Source organism: Pseudophryne corroboree, chromosome 4 (genome assembly GCF_028390025.1).
Source record: "Pseudophryne corroboree isolate aPseCor3 chromosome 4, aPseCor3.hap2, whole genome shotgun sequence".
NCBI lineage: Eukaryota > Metazoa > Chordata > Amphibia > Anura > Myobatrachidae > Pseudophryne > Pseudophryne corroboree.
Window position 1 is genome coordinate 169,241,394 of NC_086447.1, and position 17,898 is coordinate 169,259,291.

At 46.3% G+C, this 17,898-nt stretch overlaps 1 pseudogene; it reads left to right on the forward strand.

Moving 5' to 3' along the window:
• Positions 1–437: 437 nt before the first annotated feature.
• On the forward strand, positions 438–556 carry LOC134912880 (5S ribosomal RNA; annotated as a pseudogene).
• Positions 557–17,898: the final 17,342 nt, after the last annotated feature.

Sequence of the window (17,898 nt, forward strand, 5' to 3'; positions counted from 1 at the left end):
CAGTGGCATACATTGCCTGTGGTATTTTTGTTCATAATGAGGGATTTTCAGTACTTGAATTACATAGGATTGTAAAATATTGCTTTGCTTTCAATAATCGTGATTATCACTGGCCCTTTTTTTCTGCCCAGGATATTGCTTTATATCAAAGTGTTTTTTGAAAAAACATTTTCAGTCGTACCTGCTGTTTGCCATAATTATGTTATGAATATACTTTCAGCATTAATTCAATATTACTGCATGTGTAGATTCGATATATTCATCTATGAGGGGAAATACGCAACCTTCAGTAAATGCAATGGTAAATGATATTTTACGGCTATCATTCTGACAGTCTGACTTTTGATTACTCAAAATCTTATATGTAATTTTTTTTCTGTGAGTTACATCCTGGGTCCCAATTCAATCAGAAAACAGTGCGCCTAGGAGATAAATTTACCTACGGTCAGACCGCACTGAGTATGCCCAAACTCGTCTGATCTTGGAAGCCAAGCAATGCATGGCCTGGTCAGTACCTGGATAGGAAACTACCAGGGAATACAAGGTACCGTAGGTATTTTTTTTCTCCAATATTTAATACAATTTTGGGACCCACGACAGGAACTTGACCGCAGGTTCCTGGCATCTATTGATTATATTAGACCCGAGGGAGTGACCTCATTTCATTAAAATTCCTATTATAGAGGACAGAAGTGTAATATATCATTACATTGAATGAGGGACCACTTATTTTCGCTCATTTCGCCTACATTATAGTACATCAGTACTTGTGAACATTGATGTTCCTTGAATATGGACGCTTGCTCTCGCTTTTCCTTTTTTTAAGTATATAATAATAAAAGTTATGTTTTAATAAATTCATCATTACAAATTTTCAAGTGTGCCCTGGAAAAGGCCTATAGTTGCTTTTTTGTCCTTTTTTCTTCAAAGGACCATACCCATCTTGGAGTGGCACTGCAGTGTGAGACAGGATGGCACTTAAAAAAAATTGGCCCCAAACATCACATGATGCAAAGATAAATAAAAATAAAAAAGAGGTGCAAGATGGAATTGTCCTTGGGCCCTCCCACCCACCCTTATGTTGTATAAACAGGACATGCACACTTTAACAAACCCATCATTTCAGCGACAGGGTCTGCCACACGACTATGGCTGAAATGAATCTCTCCTTGCACAAACTGGCTCTACAGAGGCAAGATGTCGACCTCATCATCATCCCCCGATTCCTCACCCCTTTCACTGTGTACATCCCCATCCTCACAGAGTATTAATTCGTCCCCACTGGAATCCACCATCATAGGTCCCTGTGTACTTTCTGGAGGCAATTGCTGGTAAATGTCTCCACGGAGGAATTGATTATAATTAATTTTGATGAATATCATCTTCTCCACGTTTTGTGGAAGTAACCTCGTACGCCGATCGCTGACAAGGTGACCGGCTGCACTAAACACTCTTTCGGAGTACACACTGGAGGGGGTGGGGGGGGGGGCAACTTAGGTAAAATAAAGCCAGTTTGTGCAAGGGCCCCCAAATTGCCTCTTTTTCCTGCCAGTATACGTACGGACTGTCTGACATGCCTACTTGGATGATGTCACTCATATAATCCTCCACCATTCTTTCAATGGTGACAGAATCATATCCAGTGACAGTAGACGACATGTCAGTAATCGTTGGCAGGTCCTTCAGTCCGGACCAGATGTCAGTTTTCGCTCCTGACTGCCCTGCATCGCCGCCAGCGGGTGGTTTTGGAAATTTGATCCTTTTCCTGGCAGCTCCAGTGGCGGTAGAAAATGAAGGAGGAGCTGTTGGCGTGTCACGTTCTGCTTGACTTTACAAATGTCTCACCAGCAGGTCTTTGAACATCTGCAGACTTGTGTCTGCCTGAAAGAGAGATACAACGTAGGCTAATAGGCTTTAAACCTAAGATTGAGCACGGTGGCCAAAATTTAGTGCTCTGATTTCAACAGATTGACCACCCGTGAATCCTGGTTAAGCGAATTAAGGGCTCCATCCACAAGTCCCACATGCCTAGCGGAATCGCTCCGTTTTAGCTCCTCCTTCAATCTCTCCAGCTGCTTCTGCAAAAGCCTGATGAGGGGAATGACCTAACTCAGGCTGGCAGTGTCTGAACTGACTTCACTTGTGGCAAGTTCAAAGGGTTGCAGAACCTTGCAGAACGTTGAAATCATTCTCCACTGCGCTTGAGTCAGGTGCATTCCCCCTCCTTTGCCTATATCGTAGGCAGATATATAGACTTAAATGGCCTTTTGCTGCTCCTCCATCCTCTGAAGCATATAGAGGGTTGAATTCCACCTCGTTACCACCTCTTGCTTCAGCTGATGGCGGGGAATGTTCAGGAGTGTTTGCGGTGGCTGAATGCCGAAAGTGGCCCGCAATTCTTCGGGCCACCGACAGCATCTCTTGCACGCCCCTGTCTTTTTAAAAAAAATTCTACACCACCAAATTCATTGTATGTGCAAAACATGGGACGTGCTGGAATTTTCCCACATGTAATGCACGCACTATATTGGTGGCGTTGTCCGATGTCACAAACCCCCAATTGGGGTAAGCCAATCTGCGATGATGTTCCTCAGTTTCCGTAAGAGGTTGTCAGCTGTGTGCCTCTTCTGGAAAGCGGTGATACAAAGCATAGCCTGCCTAGGAACGAGTTAGCGTTTGCGAGATGCTGCTACTGGTGCCGCCGCTGCAGTTGTTGCTGCGGGAGGCAATACATCTACCCAGTAGGCTGTCACAGTCATATAGTCCTTAGTCTGCCCTGCTCCACTTGTCCACATGTCCGTGGTTAAGTGGACATTGGGTACAACTGCATTTTTTATGACACTGGTGACTCTTTTTCTGACGTCTGTGTACATTCTCGGTATCGCCTGCCTAGAGAAGTGGAACCTAGATGGTATTTGGTACCGGGGACACACTACCTCAAGAAATTCTCTAAGTCCCTGTGAACTAATGGTAGATACTGGATGCACGTCTAACACCAACACAGCTGTCAAGGCCTGAGTTATCCGCTTTGCAGCAGGATGACTGCTGTGATATTTCATCTTCCTCGCAAAGGACTGTTGGACAGTCAATTGCTTACTGGAAGTAGTACAAGTGGTCTTCCGACTTCCCCTCTGGGATGACGATCGACTCCCAGCAGCAACAACAGCAGCGCCAGCAGCAGTAGGCGTTACACTCAAGGATCCATCGGAGGAATCCCAGTCAGGAGAGGACTCGTCAGACTTGCCAGTGACATGGCCTGCAGGACTATTGGCATTCCTGTCTAAGGAGGAAATTGACACTGAGGGAGTTGGTGGTGTGGTTTGCAGGAGCTTGGGTACAAGAGGAAGAAGGGATTTAGTTGTCAGTGGACTGCTTCCGCTTGACAAAGACAAAACACGGCTTGACACCAGTTGTCCGCATTTCTGTTGAAATAATTCCACACCGAAGAGCTGATTTTTTTGGTATTTTGACCAGGCATGTCAATGGCCTTATTCATCCCACAGACAACAGGTGTCTCCCCGGGTGCCTGACTTAAACAAACCACCTCACCATCCAAATCCTCCTTGTCAATTTCCTCCTCAGCGCCAGCAACACCCATATCCTCATCCTGGTGTACTTCAACAGTGACATCTTCAATTTGAATATCAGGAACTGGACTGTGAGTGCTCCTTCGAGCACTTGCAGAGGGCGTGCAAATTGTGGAAGTTTCCACCTCTTCCTGTTAGAGATGAGCGGGTTCGGTTTCTCTGAATCCGAACCCGCCAGAACTTCATGTTTTTTTTCACGAGTCCGAGCGACTCGGATCTTCCCGCCTTGCTCGGTTAACCCGAGCGCGCCCGAACGTCATCATGACGCTGTCGGATTCTCGCGAGGCTCGGATTCTATCGTGAGACTCGGATTCTATATAAGGAGCCGCGCGTCGCCGCCATTTTCACACGTGCATTGAGATTGATAGGGAGAGGACGTGGCTGGCGTCCTCTCCGTTTAGACACTTGATTTACTAATTTTGGGGAGCATTAGGAGTACTCAGTAGTGTACAGTGCAGAGTTTTGCTGATAGTGACCAGTGACCACCACTTTTATTTATAATCCGTTCTCTGCCTGAAAAAAGCGATACACAGCACACAGTGACTCAGTCACATACATACCATATCTGTGTGCACTGCTCAGGCTCAGGCCAGTGTGCTGCATCATCTATATATATTATATATCTGTCTGACTGCTCAGCTCACACAGCTTATAATTGTGGGGGAGACTGGGGAGCACTACTGCAGTGCCAGTTATAGGTTATAGCAGGAGCCAGGAGTACATAATATTATATTAAAATTAAACAGTGCACACTTTTGCTGCAGGAGTGCCACTGCCAGTGTGACTAGTGACCAGTGACCTGACCACCAGTATATAATATTAGTAGTATACTATCTCTTTATCAACCAGTCTATATTAGCAGCAGACACAGTACAGTGCGGTAGTTCACGGCTGTGGCTACCTCTGTGTCGGCACTCGGCAGCCCGTCCATAATTGTATATACCACCTAACCGTGGTTTTTTTTTCTTTCTTTATACATACATACTAGTTACGAGTATACTATCTCTTTATCAACCAGTCTATATATTAGCAGCAGACACAGTACAGTGCGGTAGTTCACGGCTGTGGCTACCTCTGTGTCGGCACTCGGCAGCCCGTCCATAATTGTATATACCACCTAACCGTGGTTTTTTTTTCTTTCTTTATACATACATACTAGTTACGAGTATACTATCTCTTTATCAACCAGTCTATATATTAGCAGCAGACACAGTACAGTGCGGTAGTTCACGGCTGTGGCTACCTCTGTGTCGGCACTCGGCAGCCCGTCCATAATTGTATATACCAGTGACCTAACCGTGGTTTTTTTTTTCTTTCTTTATACATACATACTAGTTACGAGTATACTATCTCTTTATCAACCAGTCTATATATTAGCAGCAGACACAGTACAGTGCGGTAGTTCACGGCTGTGGCTACGTCTGTGTCGGCACTCGGCAGCCCGTCCATAATTGTATATACCACCTAACCGTGGTTTTTTTTTCTTTCTTTATACATACATACTAGTTACGAGTATACTATCTCTTTATCAACCAGTCTATATATTAGCAGCAGACACAGTACAGTGCGGTAGTTCACGGCTGTGGCTACCTCTGTGTCGGCACTCGGCAGCCCGTCCATAATTGTATACTAGTATCCAATCCATCCATCTCCATTGTTTACCTGAGGTGCCTTTTAGTTGTGCCTATTAAAATATGGAGAACAAAAATGTTGAGGTTCCAAAATTAGGGAAAGATCAAGATCCACTTCCACCTCGTGCTGAAGCTGCTGCCACTAGTCATGGCCGAGATGATGAAATGCCAGCAACGTCGTCTGCCAAGGCCGATGCCCAATGGCATAGTACAGAGCATGTCAAAACCAAAACACCAAATATCAGTAAAAAAAGGACTCCAAAACCTAAAATAAAATTGTCGGAGGAGAAGCGTAAACTTGCCAATATGCCATTTACCACACGGAGTGGCAAGGAACGGCTGAGGCCCTGGCCTATGTTCATGGCTAGTGGTTCAGCTTCACATGAGGATGGAAGCACTCAGCCTCTCGCTAGAAAACTGAAAAGACTCAAGCTGGCAAAAGCACCGCAAAGAACTGTGCGTTCTTTGAAATCCCAAATCCACAAGGAGAGTCCAATTGTGTCGGTTGCGATGCCTGACCTTCCCAACACTGGACGTGAAGAGCATGCGCCTTCCACCATTTGCACGCCCCCTGCAAGTGCTGGAAGGAGCACCCGCAGTCCAGTTCCTGATAGTCAGATTGAAGATGTCAGTGTTGAAGTACACCAGGATGAGGAGGATATGGGTGTTGCTGGCGCTGGGGAGGAAATTGACCAGGAGGATTCTGATGGTGAGGTGGTTTGTTTAAGTCAGGCACCCGGGGAGACACCTGTTGTCCGTGGGAGGAATATGGCCGTTGACATGCCAGGTGAAAATACCAAAAAAATCAGCTCTTCGGTGTGGAGGTATTTCACCAGAAATGCGGACAACAGGTGTCAAGCCGTGTGTTCCCTTTGTCAAGCTGTAATAAGTAGGGGTAAGGACGTTAACCACCTCGGAACATCCTCCCTTATACGTCACCTGCAGCGCATTCATAATAAGTCAGTGACAAGTTCAAAAACTTTGGGTGACAGCGGAAGCAGTCCACTGACCAGTAAATCCCTTCCTCTTGTAACCAAGCTCACGCAAACCACCCCACCAACTCCCTCAGTGTCAATTTCCTCCTTCCCCAGGAATGCCAATAGTCCTGCAGGCCATGTCACTGGCAAGTCTGACGAGTCCTCTCCTGCCTGGGATTCCTCCGATGCATCCTTGCGTGTAACGCCTACTGCTGCTGGCGCTGCTGTTGTTGCCGCTGGGAGTCGATGGTCATCCCAGAGGGGAAGTCGTAAGCCCACTTGTACTACTTCCAGTAAGCAATTGACTGTTCAACAGTCCTTTGCGAGGAAGATGAAATATCACAGCAGTCATCCTACTGCAAAGCGGATAACTGAGTCCTTGACAACTATGTTGGTGTTAGACGTGCGTCCGGTATCCGCCGTTAGTTCACAGGGAACTAGACAATTTATTGAGGCAGTGTGCCCCCGTTACCAAATACCATCTAGGTTCCACTTCTCTAGGCAGGCGATACCGAGAATGTACACGGACGTCAGAAAAAGACTCACCAGTCTCCTAAAAAATGCAGTTGTACCCAATGTCCACTTAACCACGGACATGTGGACAAGTGGAGCAGGGCAGGGTCAGGACTATATGACTGTGACAGCCCACTGGGTAGATGTATGGACTCCCGCCGCAAGAACAGCAGCGGCGGCACCAGTAGCAGCATCTCGCAAACGCCAACTCTTTCCTAGGCAGGCTACGCTTTGTATCACCGCTTTCCAGAATACGCACACAGCTGAAAACCTCTTACGGCAACTGAGGAAGATCATCGCGGAATGGCTTACCCCAATTGGACTCTCCTGTGGATTTGTGGCATCGGACAACGCCAGCAATATTGTGTGTGCATTAAATATGGGCAAATTCCAGCACGTCCCATGTTTTGCACATACCTTGAATTTGGTGGTGCAGAATTTTTTAAAAAACGACAGGGGCGTGCAAGAGATGCTGTCGGTGGCCAGAAAAATTGCGGGACACTTTCGGCGTACAGGCACCACGTACAGAAGACTGGAGCACCACCAAAAACTACTGAACCTGCCCTGCCATCATCTGAAGCAAGAAGTGGTAACGAGGTGGAATTCAACCCTCTATATGCTTCAGAGGTTGGAGGAGCAGCAAAAGGCCATTCAAGCCTATACAATTGAGCACGATATAGGAGATGGAATGCACCTGTCTCAAGTGCAGTGGAGAATGATTTCAACGTTGTGCAAGGTTCTGATGCCCTTTGAACTTGCCACACGTGAAGTCAGTTCAGACACTGCCAGCCTGAGTCAGGTCATTCCCCTCATCAGGCTTTTGCAGAAGAAGCTGGAGGCATTGAAGAAGGAGCTAAAAGGGAGCGATTCCGCTAGGCATGTGGGACTTGTGGATGCAGCCCTTAATTCGCTTAACAAGGATTCACGGGTGGTCAATCTGTTGAAATCAGAGCACTACATTTTGGCCACCGTGCTCGATCCTAGATTTAAAGCCTACCTTGGATCTCTCTTTCCGGCAGACACAGGTCTGCTGGGGTTGAAAGACCTGCTGGTGACAAAATTGTCAAGTCAAGCGGAACGCGACCTGTCAACATCTCCTCCTTCACATTCTCCCGCAACTGGGGGTGCGAGGAAAAGGCTCAGAATTCCGAGCCCACCCGCTGGCGGTGATGCAGGGCAGTCTGGAGCGACTGCTGATGCTGACATCTGGTCCGGACTGAAGGACCTGACAACGATTACGGACATGTCGTCTACTGTCACTGCATATGATTCTCTCAACATTGATAGAATGGTGGAGGATTATATGAGTGACCGCATCCAAGTAGGCACGTCACACAGTCCGTACTTATACTGGCAGGAAAAAGAGGCAATTTGGAGGCCCTTGCACAAACTGGCTTTATTCTACCTAAGTTGCCCTCCCACAAGTGTGTACTCCGAAAGAGTGTTTAGTGACGCCGCTCACCTTGTCAGCAATCGGCGTACGAGGTTACATCCAGAAAATGTGGAGAAGATGATGTTCATTAAAATGAATTATAATCAATTCCTCCGCGGAGACATTGACCAGCAGCAATTGCCTCCACAAAGTACACAGGGAGCTGAGATGGTGGATTCCAGTGGGGACGAATTGATAATCTGTGAGGAGGGGGATGTACACGGTGATATATCGGAGGGTGAAGATGAGGTGGACATCTTGCCTCTGTAGAGCCAGTTTGTGCAAGGAGAGATTAATTGCTTCTTTTTTGGGGGGGGTCCAAACCAACCCGTCATATCAGTCACAGTCGTGTGGCAGACCCTGTCACTGAAATGATGGGTTGGTTAAAGTGTGCATGTCCTGTTTTGTTTATACAACATAAGGGTGGGTGGGAGGGCCCAAGGATAATTCCATCTTGCACCTCTTTTTTCTTTTCTTTTTCTTTGCATCATGTGCTGATTGGGGAGGGTTTTTTGGAAGGGACATCCTGCGTGACACTGCAGTGCCACTCCTAGATGGGCCCGGTGTTTGTGTCGGCCACTAGGGTCGCTAATCTTACTCACACAGCTACCTCATTGCGCCTCTTTTTTTCTTTGCGTCATGTGCTGTTTGGGGAGGGTTTTTTGGAAGGGACATCCTGCGTGACACTGCAGTGCCACTCCTAGATGTGCCCGGTGTTTGTGTCGGCCACTAGGGTCGCTAATCTTACTCACACAGCTACCTCATTGCGCCTCTTTTTTTCTTTGCGTCATGTGCTGTTTGGGGAGGGTTTTTTGGAAGGGACATCCTGCGTGACACTGCAGTGCCACTCCTAGATGGGCCCGGTGTTTGTGTCGGCCACTAGGGTCGCTAATCTTACTCACACAGTCAGCTACCTCATTGCGCCTCTTTTTTTCTTTGCGTCATGTGCTGTTTGGGGAGGGTTTTTTGGAAGGGCCATCCTGCGTGACACTGCAGTGCCACTCCTAGATGGGCCCGGTGTTTGTGTCGGCCACTAGGGTCGCTAATCTTACTCACACAGCTACCTCATTGCGCCTCTTTTTTTCTTTGCGTCATGTGCTGTTTGGGGAGGGTTTTTTGGAAGGGCCATCCTGCGTGACACTGCAGTCCCACTCCTAGATGGGCCCGGTGTTTGTGTCGGCCACTAGGGTCGCTAATCTTACTCACACAGCTACCTCATTGCGCCTCTTTTTTTCTTTGCGTCATGTGCTGTTTGGGGAGGGTTTTTTGGAAGGGACATCCTGCGTGACACTGCAGTGCCACTCCTAGATGGGCCCGGTGTTTGTGTCGGCCACTAGGGTCGCTTATCTTACTCACACAGCGACCTCGGTGCAAATTTTAGGACTAAAAATAATATTGTGAGGTGTGAGGTATTCAGAATAGACTGAAAATGAGTGTAAATTATGGTTTTTGAGGTTAATAATACTTTGGGATCAAAATGACCCCCAAATTCTATGATTTAAGCTGTTTTTTAGTGTTTTTGGAAAAAAACACCCGAATCCAAAACACACCCGAATCCAAAACACACCCGAATCCGACAAAAATAATTCGGTGAGGTTTTGCCAAAACGCGTTCGAACCCAAAACACGGCCGCGGAACCGAACCCAAAACCAAAACACAAAACCCGAAAAATTTCAGGCGCTCATCTCTACTTCCTGTCCAGTGTTGGGAAGGTCAGGCATTGCAACCGACACAATTGGACTCTCCTTGGGGATTTGTGATTTAGAAGAACGCACAGTTCTTTGCTGTGCTTTTGCCAGCTTAACTCTTTTCATTTTTCTAGCGGGAGGATGAGTGCTTCCATCCTCATGTGAAGCTGACCCACTAGTCATGAGGAACATAGGAGAGGGCCTTAGCCGTTCCTTGCCCCTCCGTGTCGTAAATGGCATATTGACAAGTTTACACTTCTCCTCAGATGCTTTTAATTTAGAATTTTGGGTCATTTTACTGAACTTTTGTTTTTTGGATTTTGCATGCTCTCTACTAAGACATTGGGCATCGGCCTTGGCAGACGACGTTGATGGCATTTCATCGTCTCGGCCATGACTAGTGGCAGCAGCTTCAGCACTAGGTGGAAGTGGATCTTGATCTTTCCCTATTTTACCCTCCACATTTTTGTTCTCCATTTTTTAATGTGTGGAATTATATGCCAGTAATACATCTGGAATTAGACGGCAGTAATGTCTGGAATTAGATACCACTAGTTAGATACCAGATACCACTGTGACTGGAATGATGATGACCTATGCACAGTGACAGAACACTACCACAGCACCCTACAGCAGCAAGATGCAGCACAAGACACTGGACTTTTAGTCACCACAATGCAGCACTGACACTGAGCACAGATATTAAGCACTGTTCAGGATACTAGAAGTGACACGGAGCTGCAAGATACTGCAATGGACTACTGTACTGTACTACTATATACTGGTCACCACAATGCAGCACTGTACTACTATATACTGGTCACCACAATGCAGCACAGATATTGAGCACTGATCAGGATACTAGAACTGAGTCTGACACAGAGCTGCAAGATACAGCAATGGACTACTGTACTGTACTACTATATACTGGTGGTCACCACAATGCAGCACTGTACTATTATATATATATATATATATATATACTGGTCACCACAATGCAGCACAGATATTGAGCACTGATCAGGAGCATAGAACTGAGTCTGCCATGGAGCTGCAAGATACAGCAATGGACTACTGTACTGTACTACTATATACTGGTGGTCACCACAATGCAGCACTGTACTACTATATATATATATATATACTGGTCACCACAATGCAGCACAGATATTGAGCACTGATCAGGAGAATAGATCTGAGTCTGACACGGAGCTGCAAGATACAGCAATGGACTACTGTACTGTACTACTATAGACTGGTGGTCACCACAATGCAGCACTGTACTACTATATACTGGTCACCACAATGCAGCTCAGATATTGAGCACTGATCAGGAGAATAGAAGTTACACAGTGCAGCAAGATACAGCAATGGACTACTGTACTGTACTACTATATACTGGTGGTCATCACAATGCAGCACTGTACTACTATATACTGATCACCACAATGCAGCACAGATATCGAGCACTGATTAGGATACTAGAACTGAGTCTGACACGGAGCTGCAAGATACAGCAATGGCCTACTGTACTGTACTACTATATACTGGTGGTCACCACAATGCAGCACTGTACTACTATATTCTGGTCACCACAATGCAGCACACATATTGAGCACTGATCAGGATACTAGAACTGAGTCTGACACGGAGCTGCAAGATACAGCAATGGCCTACTGTACTGTACTACTATATATACTGGTGGTCACCACAATGCAGCACACTGAGCACAGATATTGGGCTTTTCAGGCAGAGAACATAGCCACGTCCTCTCCGCTCAATCGACAATGCACGAGTAAAAATGGCGGCGACGAGCTGCTCTTTAGATGGAATCCGAATCTCCCGAGAATCCGACAGCGGGATGATGACGTTTTCCCCCGTTCGGGTTTTGCGTGTTAGGCGGGAAGAACCGAGGCTGCCTCAGACCCGTATAAACCACGTGAAGTTCAGGGGGGGTTCGAATCTCAGCTAACCGAACCCGCTCATCTCTAATACTATGTAGTGTATATATAATGCCTTAGAGCAGAGATTTTCAACCTTTTACAACTCGTGGCACACTGGACAAGATTTAAATATTGCCAAGGCACATTCAAATATAATGGTGATGCACGGTGCAATTGCGTGTCCTAGGATGTCATGTCGCAGCTTCTCTATAGGTAACGCCTGAGCCACATCTGAGAAAGCCAGAAGAGCCCAAAACTTCCCGGGCCCAAAATTAGAACTGGCTCTGCAGCCACTATACCCACCAGTATTGATCGTTCTAGGCCCTCAGTAGCGGCAAAACACTTATGAGCCTGGCTCTGCTTCTATGGCAGCACACCTGGAGACTGCTCAGGGCACACTAGTGTGCCACGGCACAGTGGTTGAAAAACACTGCCTTAGGGTATGCAAATGAAAACCATTCTATATCCTTCTTTGCTGACTGTGCTAAATCCTGTAACTTGTACTACACTCCATCTAAAATGTCTTTTAAATCTAATCTGTCACTGGCTTCTAGGACATAAGGTCAAAGAAACTCTGAGATTGTAAAAATGCTGAAATTGTTTCCCTGTGATTTATATGAAAGCAATTGTGTAGGTGAAAATAAAATATCTGTAAAATGGTCATAGATCATCTAGAGTTTTTTTCTTTCATACTGTACCTGAAATATAGGCATGGTATTTGTTACTAATCACTGGTACACTTTGTCATTACACACACTGGTTTAGACAGAATAAAATATACAGATCCACGAAATCAAGTTTACTGTAGTATAACTGATTTCTTGGTTGCAGGCAATGCATGGTAAATATTAACTATTATAGAAACATAGAAACATAGAACTTGACGGCAGATAAGAACCACTTGGCCCATCTAGTCTGCCCCTTTTTTTTATACTTTAAGCAATCTCAACCCCGTTTGAACCTTAATTATTTGTAAGGATATTCATATGCCTATCCCAAGCATGTTTAAATTGCTCTACAGTCTTAGCCTCTACCACCTCTGATGGGAGGCTATTCCACTTATCCACTACCCTTTATGTAAAGTAATTTTTCCTTAAATTTCCCCTGAACCTCCCCCCTCCAGTCTCAGTGTATGTCCTCGAGTTCTAATACTTCTCTTGGGTATGTTTTGTGATGTAGACCATGCACCATTTTAGTTGCCCTTCTTTGTACACTTTCTAATGTATTTATATCCTTCTGGAGATCATAGGCAAACGCAGGGGGGGGCGGTTTCCGGTTGCCTGGAAACCCCCTTCCTCTTGGCTAATGGCTCAAATTATGACAATATCAATGGTTTATAATTTGATTACTAGAGCTGCCACTACATCATGTAGTTTATAGGACAGACAGTAGCGGATCTTGCCACGGGCGAGCAGGACTTTTGCCCGGGCGCCGCCTTCCTGAGGGCGCTGGCGCCATCCGGAGGGCGCCGCACCGTGGCAAGATCCGCCACTGCTGCCCGCTGTGTCCCCCGTCCGCCTCCGCTGCCCACTGCCGTCCCCGTCCGCCTCCTGTGAAGGGAACTAGACGCTATGCGTCTAGTTTCCCTTCGTGGAGAGTAACTTTGCAGAGCGGTGCGCGATGACGTCATCGCGCACCGCACAGCAAAGGTCCTCTCCACAAAGGGAACTAGACGCATAGCATCTAGTTTCCCTTCGTGGAGAGGACCTTTTGCTGTGCAGTGCGCGATGACGTCATCGCGCACCGCTCAGCATTCAAGCGGCGCTAGCAATGTACAGGGGGCGTAACTGACCACGCCCCCTGTATTAGGCCACGATCTCTGGGACATAGTTCTTATTTCCATGGGCTACAGACTGGAGTTCCAAAAGCTCCCACCTCCAGTGGCAAACGCAGGATTTGCATGGGGGGGTTTCCAGAACTGGGCGGAGCCAATCACGGAGGTGCGGACTGAGGTGACCCAGTATATGCTGGGTCCGTAAAACTAGTATGTCTGTGTGTATATATATATATATATATACATATATATATACATATATCTACACACACACATATATATATATATATATATATATTAGAGATGAGCGGGTTCGGTTTCTCGGAAACCGAACCCCCCCGAACTTCAGCCTTTTTACACGGGTCCGAGGCAGACTCGGATCTTCCCGCCTTGCTCGGCTAACCCGAGCGCACCCGAACGTCATCATCCCGCTGTCGGATTCTCGCGAGGCTCGTATTCTATCGCGAGACTCGGATTCTATATAAGGAGCCGCGCGTCGCCGCCATTTTCACACGTGCATTGAGATTGATAGGGAGAGGACGTGGCTGGCGTCCTCTCCGTTTAGACTGTAGACTAGAGAGAGAGTAGAGAGTGACACTTGATTTACTAATTTTGGGGAGCATATTAGGACGGAGTACTACTTGCTGATAGTGTGACCAGTGACCACCAGTTTAATCCGTTCTCTGCCTGAAAAATAACGACACACAGCAGTGTGACACAGTCACATACCATATCTGTGCTCAGCCTCAGTGTGCCCTCAGTGTGCTGCATCATCTATGTAATACTGTATATCTGACTGTGCTGAGTGCTCACTGCTCACACAGCTTAATTGTGGGGGAGACTGGGGAGCAGTTATAGCAGGAGTACATATTTTAACAGTGCACACTTTTGCTGCCAGAGTGCCACTGCCAGTGCCAGTGTGACTGACCAGTGACCACTACTACTTGCTGATAGTGTGACCAGTGACCACCAGTTTAATTAATCCATTCTCTGCCTGAAAAAAAACGATACACAGTGTGACACAGTCACATACCATATCTGTGCTCAGCCTCAGTGTGCCCTCAGTGTGCTGCATCATCTATGTAATACTGTATATCTGACTGTGCTGAGTGCTCACTGCTCACACAGCTTAATTGTGGGGGAGACTGGGGAGCAGTTATAGCAGGAGTACATATTTTAACAGTGCACACTTTTGCTGCCAGAGTGCCAGTGCCAGTGTGACTGACCAGTGACCACTGACCACCAGTATATTGTGATTGTCTGCATGAAAAAGTTAAACACTCGTTGTGTGGTGTTTTTATTCTATAAACGCATTCTGCTGACAGTGTCCAGCAGGTCCGTCATTATATAATATATACCTGTCCGGCTGCAGTAGTGATATATATATATATTTTTTATATCATTATCATCCAGTCTATATTAGCAGCAGACGCAGTACGGTAGTCCACGGCTGTAGCTACCTCTGTGTCGGCAGTCGCTCGTCCATCCATAATTGTATACCACCTACCCGTGGTGTTTTTTTTTTTTCTATCTTCTTGATACTAGTAGCTTACTTTAGGAGTCTGCAGTGCTGAGCTGACAGTGTCCAGCAGGTCCGTCATTATATAATATATACCTGTCCGGCTGCAGTAGTGATATATATATATTTTTTATATCATTATCATCCAGTCTATATTAGCAGCAGACGCAGTACGGTAGTCCACGGCTGTAGCTACCTCTGTGTCGGCAGTCGCTAGTCCATCCATAATTGTATACCACCTACCTGTGGTGTTTTTTTTTTTTTCTATCTTCTTGATACTACTAGTAGCTTACTTTAGGAGTCTGCAGTGCTGAGCTGACAGTGTCCAGCAGGTCCGTCATTAAATAATATATACCTGTCCGGCTGCAGTAGTGATATATATATATATATATATATATTTTTTATATCATTATCATCCAGTCTATATTAGCAGCAGACGCAGTACGGTAGTCCACGGCTGTAGCTACCTCTGTGTCGGCAGTCGCTCGTCCATCCATAATTGTATACCACCTACCCGTGGTGTTTTTTTTTTTCTATCTTCTTGATACTACTAGTAGCTTACTTTAGGAGTCTGCAGTGCTGAGCTGACAGTGTCCAGCAGGTCCATCATTATATAATATATACCTGTCCGGCTGCAGTAGTGATATATATATATATTTTTTATATCATTATCATCCAGTCTATATTAGCAGCAGACGCAGTACGGTAGTCCACGGCTGTAGCTACCTCTGTGTCGGCAGTCGCTAGTCCATCCATAATTGTATACCACCTACCCGTGGTGTTTTTTTTTTTCTATCTTCTTGATACTACTAGTAGCTTACTTTAGGAGTCTGCAGTGCTGAGCTGACAGTGTCCAGCAGGTCCGTCATTATATAATATATACCTGTCCGGCTGCAGTAGTGATATATATATATTTTTTTTATATCATTATCATCCAGTCTATATTAGCAGCAGACGCAGTACGGTAGTCCACGGCTGTAGCTACCTCTGTGTCGGCAGTCGCTCGTCCATCCATAATTGTATACCACCTACCCGTGGTGTTTTTTTTTTCTATCTTCTTGATACTACTAGTAGCTTACTTTAGGAGTCTGCAGTGCTGAGCTGACAGTGTCCAGTAGGTCCGTCATTATATAATATATACCTGTCCGGCTGCAGTAGTGATATATATATATATTTTTTTTTATATCATTATCATCCAGTCTATATTAGCAGCAGACGCAGTACGGTAGTCCACGGCTGTAGCTACCTCTGTGTCGGCAGTCGCTCGTCAATCCATAAGTATACTAGTATCCATCCATCTCCATTGTTTACCTGAGGTGCCTTTTAGTTGTGCCTATTAAAATATGGAGAACAAAAATGTTGAGGTTCCAAAAATAGGGAAAGATCAAGATCGACTTCCACCTCGTGCTGAAGCTGCTGCCACTAGTCATGGCCGAGACGATGAAATGCCAGCAACGTCGTCTGCCAAGGCCGATGCCCAATGTCATAGTACAGAGCATGTAAAATCCAAAACACCAAATATCAGTAAAAAAAGGACTCAAAAATCTAAAATAAAATTGTCGGAGGAGAAGCGTAAACTGGCCAATATGCCATTTACCACACGGAGTGGCAAGGAACGGCTGAGGCCCTGGCCTATGTTCATGGCTAGTGGTTCAGCTTCACATGAGGATGGAAGCACTAAGCCTCTCGCTAGAAAAATGAAAAGACTCAAGCTGGCAAAAGCACAGCAAAGAACTGTGCGTTCTTCGAAATCACAAATCCACAAGGAGAGTCCAATTGTGTCGTTTGCGATGCCTGACCTTCCCAACACTGGACGTGAAGAGCATGCGCCTTCCACCATTTGCACGCCCCCTGCAAGTGCTCGAAGGAGCACCCGCAGTCCAGTTCCTGATAGTCAGATTGAAGATGTCAGTGTTGAAGTACACCAGGATGAGGAGGATATGGGTGTTGCTGGCGCTGGGGAGGAAATTGACCAGGAGGATTCTGATGGTGAGGTGGTTTGTTTAAGTCAGGCACCCGGGGAGACACCTGTTGTCCGTGGGAGGAATAGGGCCATTGACATGCCTGGTGAAAATACAAAAAAAATCAGCTCTTCGGTGTGGAAGTATTTCAACAGAAATGCGGACAACATTTGTCAAGCCGTGTGTTGCCTTTGTCAAGCTGTAATAAGTAGGGGTAAGGACGTTAACCACCTCGGAACATCCTCCCTTATACGTCACCTGCAGCGCATTCATCATAAGTCAGTGACAAGTTCAAAAACTTTGGGCGACAGCGGAAGCAGTCCACTGACCAGTAAATCCCTTCCTCTTGTAACCAAGCTCACGCAAACCACCCCACCAACTCCCTCAGTGTCAATTTCCTCCTTCCCCAGGAATGCCAATAGTCCTGTAGGCCATGTCACTTGCAATTATGACGAGTCCTCTCCTGCCTGGGATTCCTCCGATGCATCCTTGCGTGTAACGCCTACTGCTGCTGGCGCTGCTGTTGTTGCTGCTGGGAGTCGATGGTCATCCCAGAGGGGAAGTCGTACTCGTAAGCCCACTTTTACTACTTCCACCAAGCAATTGACTGTCCAACAGTCCTTTGCGAGGAAGATGAAATATCACAGCAGTCATCCTGCTGCAAAGTGGATAACTGAGGCCTTGGCATCCTGGGCAGTGAGAAACGTGGTTCCGGTATCCATCATTACTGCAGAGGCAACTAGAGACTTGTTGGAGGTACTGTGTCCCCGGTACCAAATACCATCTAGGTTCCATTTCTCTAGGCAGGCGATACCAAAAATGTACACAGACCTCAGAAAAAGACTCACCAGTGTCCTAAAAAATGCAGTTGTA